A 12,747-nucleotide genomic window follows, 5' to 3' on the forward strand; every position below is an offset into this window, starting at 1 on the left:
CACAAATTGGCCCTTTAGCTTACCTCTTGGATTTGTGTCTGAGCTCTGTGAGGAGACGGCCTGTAAGGAGACATGGGAGGGGAAATTCACATGAGAATGGATATCTGTGCATCATAGGACTGGACCTGAGAGCCTAGGGAAACCAAGATGGCTAAGGATCTCAGGCCAGGTTCCCAAGAGAAGACAGCTGGATAGACAGAATAACAATGAAATCTGCAGCTGGCCCCTTGCAGTGTTCAGTTGAACACTAATCAGTTCATATGTATTAGGAAACTGTCTAAGGCTGGAGAAAGAACCACCTGGATTACAGATAACAATGCACTAGGACAAGTGCTAAAGGTCATCCTTCAGGCAAGGAAAATGGTGACCCATGGGAATACAGATCTGCACAAAGGAACAAGGGGCTCTGAAAATGGTGATTCCAGCGGTAAATATACAGAGACTACAATTACTGTTCAAATCTTTTTTCAAATATAATTGCTTAAACAAGAATATTCAAAATGAGTGGAGTTTTCTGTTAGAGAAAGCAGTTATTAAGGACACTTTGCTTTTCTTTAAAGTTTTTATTGGAATTTGTTGGTTTACACTGTTGTGTTAGTTTTAGGTATACAGCAAAGCGGATCAGTTATAAATGTGTATATGTCCACTCCTTTTTGAGATTCTTTTCCCTTACAGGACATTACAGAGTAGAGTTTTCTGTGCTATTGCTTGTAAGAGGGTATTTCTGAGAAACTGGAGGGCTTATGGATGATAAAAAGGAGATAAGTCTTTATAGTAAGAGGGGCTAAGAGCTTGCTGAAAGTTTGCTCTTGACACGGTAGGTCTGTGGTCCCTGTCAAAGGGTTCTGAATCTTCCACTTCAAACTTGAAACATGTCCTGAGAGCACTTTTAAACTCATTCCTTGGGCAGCTTTGGAAAACTGGGAATACTTCACTAATGTAAAGTAGCTTTTAGCTGTTCTCCCATAAGAGATCTTGTAGAACCATGTTTGTAAAGGACATTTTCTTAGGTGCCCTTATGGTGAACTCAATGACTTATGACTTATGAATGCTTATTCAAATACATTTGATAGAGATATGTGGCCTCAGAAAAGAATAGATAAGAAATCAGGAAAATGGAATTTCAAATCTATTTGAAACCTGATAACTGACATAAAAATGGTATCAAGCTTTCCATCCAAGCAGACGTTTCTTTTATGAAATCAATAATGTTTAAAAATCTTTTTAAAAAAGAAGAGGAAGGGGTAGGAGGAAAAAGATAAAATCAAACTAAAATCATGAAGTAGAGTTCTAAGAGAGTAAGAGAGTTTTTATAATAGAACCCCCTGAGTATTGTTTCAATCATATATTCAATTTATGAGGTTGTCTTTCAGTTACAAACCTTTTTAATGAGAAATCAAACTATTTCTATTTCTTTTCTTATTTCTTGATTTGGTCTGAGAGTGTAGAGGACAATTTCATAACAGTTCTGTAAGAAAAGCAGTTTTAGAAATGTTCAACTTTTATGTCTGAGTTTAATTTGGAGTTTATCAGTTTCAAGATCATACAAGTAGTACTGTATCCTGTATCGTGGCCATGTGAATTGCAGCGAGAGTGTGGCAGCGAATGAGGTGGGGCAGATAATCAGAGGCAATGCACATAATCAGAGTCAGTGCACAAGGGCATGTGAACACTTGATTGTTCAGGTCCCCAGTTCATTCTTCGGCATTGGCACCAATGTGCCAACTGGAAGTAAAAGAATAAGTGTATTGCAGCTTTCTGGAGCAGGGCTGTTACTCAAAACTCTGGTGGGATGAAGTGTTACATGCAAAAAGTTTAAAAGGTTAATATTATAACAAATATGGTTCTTCTGTGGAGCATGATATTTATGGTAACATTAAGGTTTAAGTACAGTGGATCTGGCAGCAGATGGTAAATATGTGTCATGGTGGCTGTTTGCTCTTCTCTGCTTTTTACAATATTTTTGATAAAGGTAATTTGGAGGTCTAGATTGAAGGGAAATGATCAAAATTTGTTTCTTTTTTATAAGAAGAGGATAATATTTGTTGTACTGCTTAGCTTCAAGAGAAAAAGACAGATGGAGGTGCTGGGAATTGAACCCAGGGCCTTGTGCATGCAAAGCACATGCTCTACCACTGAGCTACACCCCCTATCTCCATGAAAGGTTGTTAAACAGCACCTTGTAAGCAATAACAGGACTCCTGAACTGTAAGGGAAAACAAAGCAGCAAACATGGTAAAATCAGAAGAAAAATATTCTGGAGGATAACGAACAATCTTCAGATTCAGGGAACAACGACAGTGTTTTCTATTAGATTCCTCTGTGGTCACCTAGAATCCAGCTGCTCCTCTTGCTATAGGTTTCCAAGGTGTTAGAATCCTACCCAGGTGTTTTGGTTACTTTTCAGAGTGTAAATATTGATTCTCTCTTGAGTACCTTCCTTTGGTTTCTTAGAGCTTCTCCTCCAACTACCTCTTCCTGTCCGAGAGACAGACTGTTTGCCCTTTCAACTGCTGAGTTTCACCTACCACGCTCACCTGCTAGCTAACAACAAACAAACAAAAAAACACCCCCCTAAACACTACTCTCTCAATCACTTCTGGAAAACATGCTCCAATCACAGACTTGTCAAATTTTTGCTTCTTAATCATGGTCTTCAAATTAGACTTTATCTCATGAGCTGTTTTATGTCTGTACAACTTCCATCCTCTTGCTAGACCATAGCAACAAATGGCCAAATTTACAAAGCAAATAGTTTAAAAAGAATCCTCTGTTTCCTGCATTGGCAGGTAGATTCTTTACTAGAATATATACTTGGGAATATACAACTTGGGAAGTTTGGATATACTTGGGAAGTTGGGATATACGGAAACCCAAGTATATCACTTGGGAAGCCCATATTCTCTCCTGTTCTTTTTTTCCAAACAGTCCTTCCTCCTCCCCTACACTTGGGGGATTTTCTGATTTTCGTCACCATGGTATGGTTTTGTCTTTTTAAAACTTCAAAGAAATAGAACCATTAGAATGTGTACTCCTTCATGCCTGGCTTCTTTGGTGTATTAAAGATTCTTACCCATTGTTGGGTTTACCAGTAATCCATTTCTTTTTTATTATTTAGAAGTATTCTACTGAATCATAATCTATTTGTCCATTCACCTCTTGTGAGTATTTGAGTTTCTTTTATAGTCTTTGGATACTATGTATGATGATGTTATGAACATTCTTGTACAATGTTCATAGAGACAAATCTTTTCATTGGAACTGAGTAAATAACTAGTAGTGGACTATCTGAATCAAAAGGCATGTGTGTGTTGAATTTTATAAAGAAGGCCCAATAATTTTCCAAACTGTTTTACATTTCTACAAAACAATATTTGAAAGACCTACTTATTCCATATCCTTGTCAATACTTAGAACTGTCATTTACACATATTTTAGAATTGCACATATTTAAGATGTAAAATTGATGTTTTGACACGTCTACTATGATATTATCACCACGATCAAGATAATGAGCATGTTCTTCATCCCACAAAGTTTCCTTGTGCCCTTTTGTAAGCCCACCTTGCCCCTCTCCTTCTCCTCTCAACACTTGAAATTATTGATCTGCATTCTGTCACTAAACATTAGTGTGCATCTTATAGGATTTTGCATTATAGGATCATACAGTAAGTATTATTTTTTTTTTTTGCTTTTTTCACACAACATAATAGTTCTGAGATTGGTCTATGTAGTTGCTTGTATCAATATTTTCTTCCCACTTCTTGAGGAGAACTATCCCATTGTATATACTACATATAAAACAACTTTGTAAGTCCATTCAGCACTATTTCCCTTATAAATGAAACTAGAATGAGTATTCACATATAATTCTTCCTAGGGATGAATGCTTTACTTTTTTCTGTGTAAATATGTGGAAGTGGAATGACAGAGTCATATTATGTTTTATATCTAAATTTTTAATAACAGTTTCTTACATTCCAAAGCAGTTGTCCCACTTTATATTCCCACCAGAAACTTTTTCGGAAATCAATTGACTACATATGGTTTGAGTCTATTTCTGGATACTTTATTATAGTTCATGGATCTAACTTCCCTTTAAGCTAGTACCACATGTTCTTAATTACTATAGCTTTATTATTAATTTTTTATGTCTCTGCTTTTTATTTATTTGTTTTTTCTTCCCAATTATTTTTATTAGTTGGAGGCTAATCACCCCACAACATTGTAGTGGTTTTTGCCATACATTGACATGAATCAGCCATAGATTTACATGTTTGGCAATATCTACAAGAAGCCTCCTTAAATGTTAACTAGTACAGTTCAGTTCAGTCTCTTAGTCGTGTCCGACACATTGCGACCCCATGGACTGCAGCACACCAGGCCTCCCTGTCCATCACCAACTCCTGGAGCTTGCTCAAACTCATGTCCATTGAGTCAGTGATGCCATCCAACCATCTCATCCTCTGTTGTCCTCTTCTCCTCCTGCCTTCAATCTTTCCCAATATCAGGATCTTCTTCAGGGAGTCAGTTCTTCACATCAGGTGGCCAAAGTATTAGAGTTGCAACTTTAACATCAGTCTTTCCAAAGAATATTCAGGACTTATTTCCATTAGGATTGACTGGTTTGAACTCCTTGCAGTCCAAGGGACTCTCAAGTGTCTTCTCCAATGCCACAGTTCAAAAGCATCAATTCTTCGGCACTCAGCTTTCTTTATAGTCCAATTCTCACATCCATACATGACTACTGGAAAAACCATAGCTTTGACTAGACAGACGTTTGTTGGCAAAGTAATGTCTCTGCTTTTTAATATGCTGTCTAGGTTGGTCATAGCTTTCCCCCAAGGAACAAGTGACTTTTAATTTCATGGCTGCAGTCACCACCTGCAGTGATTTTGGAGCCCAAGAAAATAAACTCTGTCACTGTTTCCATTGTTTGTCCATCTATTTGTCACGAAGGGATGGGACTGGAAGACACTATCTTCATTTTTTGAATGTTGAGTTTTAAGTTAACATTTTCACTCTCCTCTTTCACTTTCATCAAGAGGCTTTTTAGTTTCTCTTCACTCTCTGCCATAAGGGTTGTATCATCTGCGTATCTGAGGTTATTGGCATTTCTCCCCCAATCTTGACTCTAACTTGTGCTTCATCCAGCCCAACACTTCGCATGATGTACTCTGCATATAAGTTAAATAAGCAGGGTGACAATATACAGCCTTGATGAACTCCTTTCTGAGTTTGGAATCAGTCTGTTGTTCCACCTCTGGTTCTGTTTCTTCTTGACCTCAATACAGGTTTCTTAGGAGGCAGGTAAGGTAGTCTGTGGGGTTGTACAGAGTCAGACATGACTGACGCAATTTAGCTGCAAGGTAGTCAGTATTCCCATTTCTTGAAGAATTTCCCACAGTTGTGATCCACACAGTCAGAGGCTTTGCTGCAGATAATAAAGAAGAAGTAGATGTTTTTCTGGAACTCTCTTGCTTTTTCGATGATCCAATGGATGTTGGCAATTTGATCTCTGGTTCCTCTGCCTTTTCTAAATTCAACTTGAATATCTGGAAGTTCATGTTTCACATACTGTTGACAACTGGCTTGGACAATTTTGAGCACTATTTTGTTGGCATGTGAGATGCGTGCAATTGTGCGGTAGTTTGAACATTCTTTGGCATTTAGTTTCTTTGGGATTGGGGTGAAAACTGACCTTCCCCAGTCCCGTGGCCACTGCTGAGTTTTCCAAATTTATTGGCATATTGAGTGCAGCACTTTCACACCATCATCTGTTAGGATTTGAAATACCTCAACTGGAATTCCATCACTTCCACTAGCTTAGTTCACAATGATGCCTCCTAAGGCCCACTTGACTTCACATTCCAGGATGGCAGGCTCTGGGTGAGTGATCACACCATTGTGGTTATCTGGGTCATGAAGATTTTTTTTTTTTTGCATAGTTTTTCTGTGTATTCTTGCCACCTCTTCTTAATATCTTCTGCTTCCTTTAGGTCCATACCTTTTCTGTCCTTTATTGTTACCTAAGATTATGTGTAATCTGTAGTTCAGCAGTAGAGAATCTGCCTGCAGTGCAGATGAGAGTTCAATCCCTGGATTGGGAAGATTCCCTGGGGAAGGGAATGGCTACTCACTCCAGTATTCTTGCCTGAAGTCCATGGACAGTGGAGCCTGGTGGGCTACAACCCATGTGGTCACAAAGAATCGGACATGACCAAACAACTAACACTTTCAACGGCATGATATAGAGCATCTGTCATGTGATTGTTTGCCATCTGTGGATCTTTGGTGAGATGTAAGTTTTTTTGCCCATTTTAAAGTCAGATGTTTTCTTATAGTTGAGTTTTAAGAACGCATATATTAGGTAACAATCTTTTATCAGATGTGTCTTTTGTAAACATTTTCTCCTATTCAGTCTCTGATTTGTCTTATTCTCTTGATAACAATCTTTGAACTTTGTATTATTCTAATTTTGAGAGGCAATTGATCTTAAGTCCTTATGTCTTAAAATTTGAGACTTTTGGATATTCTCTAGGATTTTCTATCATGTCATCTATAAACAGGTAGATTTATTGCATACTTTTTCTTTCTTCACTTCCTCTTTTCCATCCTTCCTTTCCTCCTCTCTTCCTTCTTTCCTTTCTTTTTTCCTTCTTTCCTTCCTCTCTCCATCCCTTAATTCTTCTATCTTCCTTCCTTCCTTCCTTTTCTTCTTCACTGGCTAACACTGCCATACAATTTCTAATACAAATTATGAGCACAAATACACATTCCTGCCTTGATCATATCTTAGGTGGAAAACAGTTTTCTGTGTTAAGTATGATATTATCTGTAGGTTTCTGGTAAATATCCTTTACCATGTTAAGGGAGGTCTTTTTTATTTTTAGTTTTTGGAGAATTTTTATAGATGAATGTCAGATATCAAATGGTTTTCTCTCACAAACATAGATGGTAATATTTTTCTATTAATGTGGCAAATTATGTTGATTGAATATTGAGTGATAAACTAAACTTGCATTTTTGAGTAAAACCTCACTTGTAATACTATCCTTTTCTTATATTTCTGTATTTGTTTTATGAACATTTTGTTAACAGTTTTTGTAGTTAGGTTTTTGATCATTGAATATGTCTATAGTTTTTTTTTTCCTTGCAATATCTTTGTCTAATTTGGTGTCAGGGTTACGCTAGCATCACAGAATGAGTTGGATAGTACTTTTGGATAGCACTGCTCTTGTTCAATTTTTTCAAGAGTTTGTGTAGAATTAGTAATTCTATCTTAAATCATTGGTATAATTCACAAGTGAAACCAAATGAATCTGGAATTTTCTTCCAGGTCATGTTCTTAATGCTAATTTAATTTATTTACACATATAGGACTTTTAAAATTATCTATTTCTTTATGAGTTAGCTCTGTAGCTTTCAAGGAATTAGTAAATTTCATTAAGTCATCTAATTTATTGACATAAAACATTTCATAAATTTCATCATTATGTTTATAACCAAAGGAGAATCTGCATTGTCATCCTGATGATTATTGATATTTGTATCTGTCCTTTCTCTCCTTCAGTCTTATTAGAACTCAATCAACTACATTGAGCTCCTCAAGAAACTAGCTTTTGCTTTCATCAAATTTCTCTGTTTTTTTTTTAAATTCCATTCTAATATTTATTATTTCTACTGTTTTGCTGGCTTTGGATATAATTTATACATCCTTTCCAATGATGAAATAACTCTTTTTTAATCAGTTTTAACATTATAATTTTTTTAAAAATTATTTTACTTTGAACTTATGTGTGCCTCGATATGGGGGTGGATTTATTCTGGGAAACATATAATTGACTTTTCCTCTCTACAATCTGATAACCTCAGATTAAAACAGATCTGATAACCTCAATTAAAACAGGTTATCTGTTTTTTTTTTGTTCTTTTATTTTTGTTTTAGGTTATCTGTTTTAATTGAAGGATTTAGATAGTTTATTAATTTGATGTTGTTCAGTCTCTAAGTCATGTCTGACTATTTGCAACTCCGTGAAAAATAGCACACCAGGCTTCCCTCTCCTTTGCTATCTCCTGGAGCTTGTTCAAACTCATGTCCATTGAGTCAGTGATGCCATCCAACCATCTCATCCTCTGTTGCCCTCTTCTCCTCCTGCCCTCAATCTTTCCCAGCAACAGGGTCTTTTCCAATGAGTTGACTCTCTGAATCAGGTGGACAAAGTATTGGAGCTTCAGCTTCAGCACCAGGATTGATTTCCTTTAAGATTGACTAGTTTGATCTACTTGATGTTCAAGAGACTCTCAAGAGTCTTCCCCAGCACCACAGTTTGAAAGCATCAGTTCTTCAGTGCTCAGCCTTCTTTATGGTCCAACTCTTACATCCATACCTGACTATTGTAAAAACCATAGCTTTGACTATACGCAACTTCATCAGCAAAGTGATGTCTCTGCTTTTTAATACACTGTAAGGACAGAAATCTGCCATTTTGTTTCTACTTTTTCCATCTCTGCTTCGATATGTTCTTTCTCTGTTTAGCCTTCTTTTGGATTAATTGAACGTTTTTGTGATATCATTTTTATACCTTTTGTTGACTTATTAATTTTCAAATGTTACTTTCAGATTTAAAGCAAACACCTTTAATTTATCACCATCTACTTTCAAGCAATATTATACCATTTCACTTAATATGTAAAAAACTTAAGACATTATTCTTCTTTTACTAACCTTCTGGTCTTTGGTCTATTTGTGTCATGTATTTAACTTTTGCATATGCTATAAATTCCATGTTGCATTGCTATCAAATTTTCTTAAAATAAATGTAATTAATAAGAAAAAAATTCTATATACAAAAGCATATTTCCTAGTTTCAAGCCTCTTCATTCTTTGTCTCTATCCAAATACATATCTGGTGCTATTTTACTTCTGACTGAAGAATATGCATTAATATTTCTTATAATTCAAGTCCACCAGTCTGAGGGTATCATACTAGAAGGATGAACTCCTAGAATGTTTGATTTTGAGAATCATGGGTCTTAAGTTTGGGAAAGCACAAGAGAAAAATAGAGACTCTGCTTTTAAATGGTGATGAAAAATCTCAGATGCTACAAGTCCCTGCAGAGATGTATAAATTTAGAAAAGGACCTGCGTCACACACATGGTGATTTACACAGCCTTCCTGAGAGGTAGGAGGCATCTGGGACTCCTTCTAGGGATGGAGACACTGGTAGCAGACTTTTGGAGGATCTTGTTCTACCATGCTGATCCCATTCTGATCTACCAAGCTGAGCCGTTTTGATATCCTCCTTTTAGCCTATTAGTGCTGAAGGCCTGCTCCAACTACTGGCAGGCTAGCATCAACTGCATGAGGCAGGACCTCACGGCAGCCATGCCAGTGGCCAGCCGTGTCTATCATCACACCTGCACAGGTTGGCTCTCCCACAACAGAAGGGTACATGCAGCCCACGTAGGGAAAACCCCTGGAAAATTAAGTCCTACTGGCCAAAGGGGAGAGTGCTACTGGATCCAATAGGATGCTGCATTCATAACATCACTTATCGAAGTTTAGGAAGAGTTTTGTAGAAAAGCAAAAAGTAAAAAAATTCAGCACCACTGGTCAAGTTATAAAAAAATGTTTAAAAGCACTCTTCCAAGTAGAAAAGAAAATGTAACTAAAAATATGAAAATTATGGAAGGAAAGTTTCATAGGTTGGTAAAGGCAAACATAAAGTAAGGGTAGTGGTGTGTGTGTCCTCAGAAGCTCAGTCATGCCAGACTCTTTGCAGCCCCTGGACTGTAACTGGCCAGACTCCTCTGTCCATGGAATTTTCCAGGCAAAAGTACTGGAGTGGGTTGTTATTTCCTACTCCAGGGGATCTTCCTGACCCAGGGATTGAACCTGCCTCTCTCGTGTCTCTTGCATTGGTGAATTCTTTACCACTGCACCACCTGGGAAGCCTAAAGGTAGTAGATCAACCACTTATGAAGCTACCAGGAAAGTTAAAACACAAAAGTAATAAAACCATCCTTGTCCACAGTAAGTATTGAAGAGATACACATACACACAAAAGATGTAAAACATGACATCAAAAACATAAAACCTAGTGTGGGAACTAAAAATGTAAGGTTGTTGAAATGTGTTTGAACTTTGCAAATCATCAAATTAAAATAAACAGCTTATTTGTGAACCTCATGATACCAAAAAACCAATAACCTGTAATAAAGCATTATAAATACTCAAAAGAAAAGAGAAAGGGATCCAAACATAACACAAAAGATAGTCAAGTAATAAGGGGACAGAACAAGAGAAAAAAGGAACAGAGAAGAACTAGAAAAACAATCAGAATATAGTTTAAAATGACAATAAATACCTGCATACAGGCATACTCAGTCACTACAGTCATGTCTGACTCTTTGCGACCCTATGTACTGTAGCCAGCCAGGCTCCTCTGTCCATGGACTTTTCTTGGCAAGAATACTGGGGTGGGTTGCCACACCCTCCTTCATGGTATCTTCCAAATCCAGGGATTGAACCCATGTCTCCTGAGTTTCCCATATTTCAGGTGGATTCTTTACCACTGAGTTACCAGGGAAGCCCCTCAATAAGTACATACCTATCAATAATTACTTTAAAAGTAAATGGAATAAATTTTCCAACCAAAAGATTAAGGGGATGATGGATTAAAAAATAAATATATGTGCTGCCTATCAGAGATTCATGTCAGATCCAAAGAAAAAGAGCCTGAAATGAGCAAGTACAGAAAAACATTCCATACAAATGCAAACAGAAAGAAATCTGGGTATGAAATGTGTGTGTGTGTGTGTGTGTGTGTGTGTGTGTATCTCAGACATAACTTTGTTTAAAAACAAAACTGTACAAAGAAGGACATTACATAATGATAAAACAATCAATCCAACAAGAAGATATAACACTTGTAAGTATATATCCACCCAAGCATCTATACATATATATACAAAGCAAATATTAACAAACATAAAGGGAGAAGTTGACAGTAAAATAATTGTAATAGGAACTCTGACACTCCACTTATTTCAATGAACAGATCATCCAGAGAGAAGATCAATAAGAAAAAATAGGCTTTGAATGACACAATAAAGTAGATTGACCTAATGTTCCACCCCCAAAGGGCAAAATGTAGTTTTTTTAAAGCGCATATAGTATAGCTTTGGTGATATAGTGGTGAGCATAGCTGCCTTCAAAGTGCATATGAAACACTTTCTAGGATAGAACACATGCTAGGCCACAAAGAAGTCTCAATCATTTTAAGAAAATTGAAATTATACCAACATATTTTCTGATCAAAAAAGTATAAGACTACAATAAGAAGCCGCTAAAATATACAAGATGCAACTAAACTACCAATGGATTAGTGAAGAAATCAAAGAAAAAAATTTTAAAAATCAGAATATAAATGAAAATGGAAATAAAACATGATAATATTTATATGATTCAGCAAAAACAGTTATAAGAGGGAAATTTATAGCAATACAGAGTACTTTAGGAAACAAGAAAAATGTTGAATAAACAATCTAAACTCTCACCAAATGGGTCTAAAAAAAGAACAAACAAAAGCAAAGCTAGTACAAAGAAACTAATAATAAAGATCAGAGAAGAAATGAATAAAATAGAAACTAAAAGAAGAAAAGATTAATGACAGCAAGAGTTGGTGTTTTGAAAAGAAAAGAAAATATGATAACCTTTTAGTCAGACTCATCATAAAAAGAAGAGAAGGCCCAAAGCAACACAAACAGAAATGAAAAAGGAGAAGTTAGGAGCAAGAACACAGAAAAACAAAGGATCAAAGCAATGACTGCATGCAACTGTTTGACCACAAGTTGAAAACCTAGAAAAGCTGCATAAATGCCTAGAAATGAACAATATGCCAAGAATGAATCAGGAAGAAATAGAAAATATGAATCATTCAATAACCAGTGGTGAAACTTTCATTAATCAAAAAGTTCCCAACAAATAAAGTCCATGACCAGAGTGAATTCTACCAAATATTTAAAGAAGAGTTAACAATTTTCAAACTAATCAAAAAATTAAAGAGGAATGAATGTCTCCTAACTCATTTGTGAGGCCAGCATCACCCTGATACCAAAAGCAAAGATACCACAGAAAAAGAAAATTCCAGGCCAATTACATACTTGCAAAAATCTTAAACAGAATACTAGAAAACCAAGTTCAACAATATATTAAAAAATCCAACCATCATGACCAAGTTGAATTTATCCCAGGAATGCAAAGATGTTTCAATAAGTGCAAAGAAATTAACATGAATCACCAATGTAATGAAATGAAGAATAACATCTTGTGATCACAATAGAGACAGAGAAATCATTTGACAAAATTCAAAATCCACTTAAGATAAAAGCTCTCAACAAAGTGGGTATAGAGGAAATATACCTCAACATACATGACAACACATAGCAAATATATTCAATGGTGAAAAACTGTAAGCATTTCCTCTAAGATTGATAATGAGTAAAAGATTCTCACTATTGTCTCTTTTATTCAACATAGTATTGAAAGTCCTTTTCAGAACAATCAGACAAGAAAAATAAAAGTAATCAAAACTGGGAAAGAAGAAGCAAAACTGTTACTCTCTGCAAACGATGTGAAGCTACATTTAGAAAATCCACCAAACTTTTGCACCACCAACTATTTCCACCAAATATTGCAACTAATAAATGATTTCAGTAAAGTTGCAGGATACATAGTTAAC

The 12,747-nt window shown here is 36.0% G+C and overlaps 1 non-coding gene across 1 annotated transcript; it reads right to left on the minus strand.

Annotated features, from left to right (window-relative positions):
- Positions 1 to 2,078: 2,078 nt before the first annotated feature.
- On the minus strand, positions 2,079 to 2,150 carry TRNAA-UGC (transfer RNA alanine (anticodon UGC)). Its single transcript has one exon. It is a non-coding gene; the product is annotated as a tRNA-Ala (tRNA).
- Between the last annotated feature and the right edge of the window lie 10,597 nt (positions 2,151 to 12,747).

The sequence above is a fragment of the Odocoileus virginianus genome, chromosome 19 (assembly GCF_023699985.2).
Source record: "Odocoileus virginianus isolate 20LAN1187 ecotype Illinois chromosome 19, Ovbor_1.2, whole genome shotgun sequence".
Lineage (NCBI taxonomy): Eukaryota > Metazoa > Chordata > Mammalia > Artiodactyla > Cervidae > Odocoileus > Odocoileus virginianus.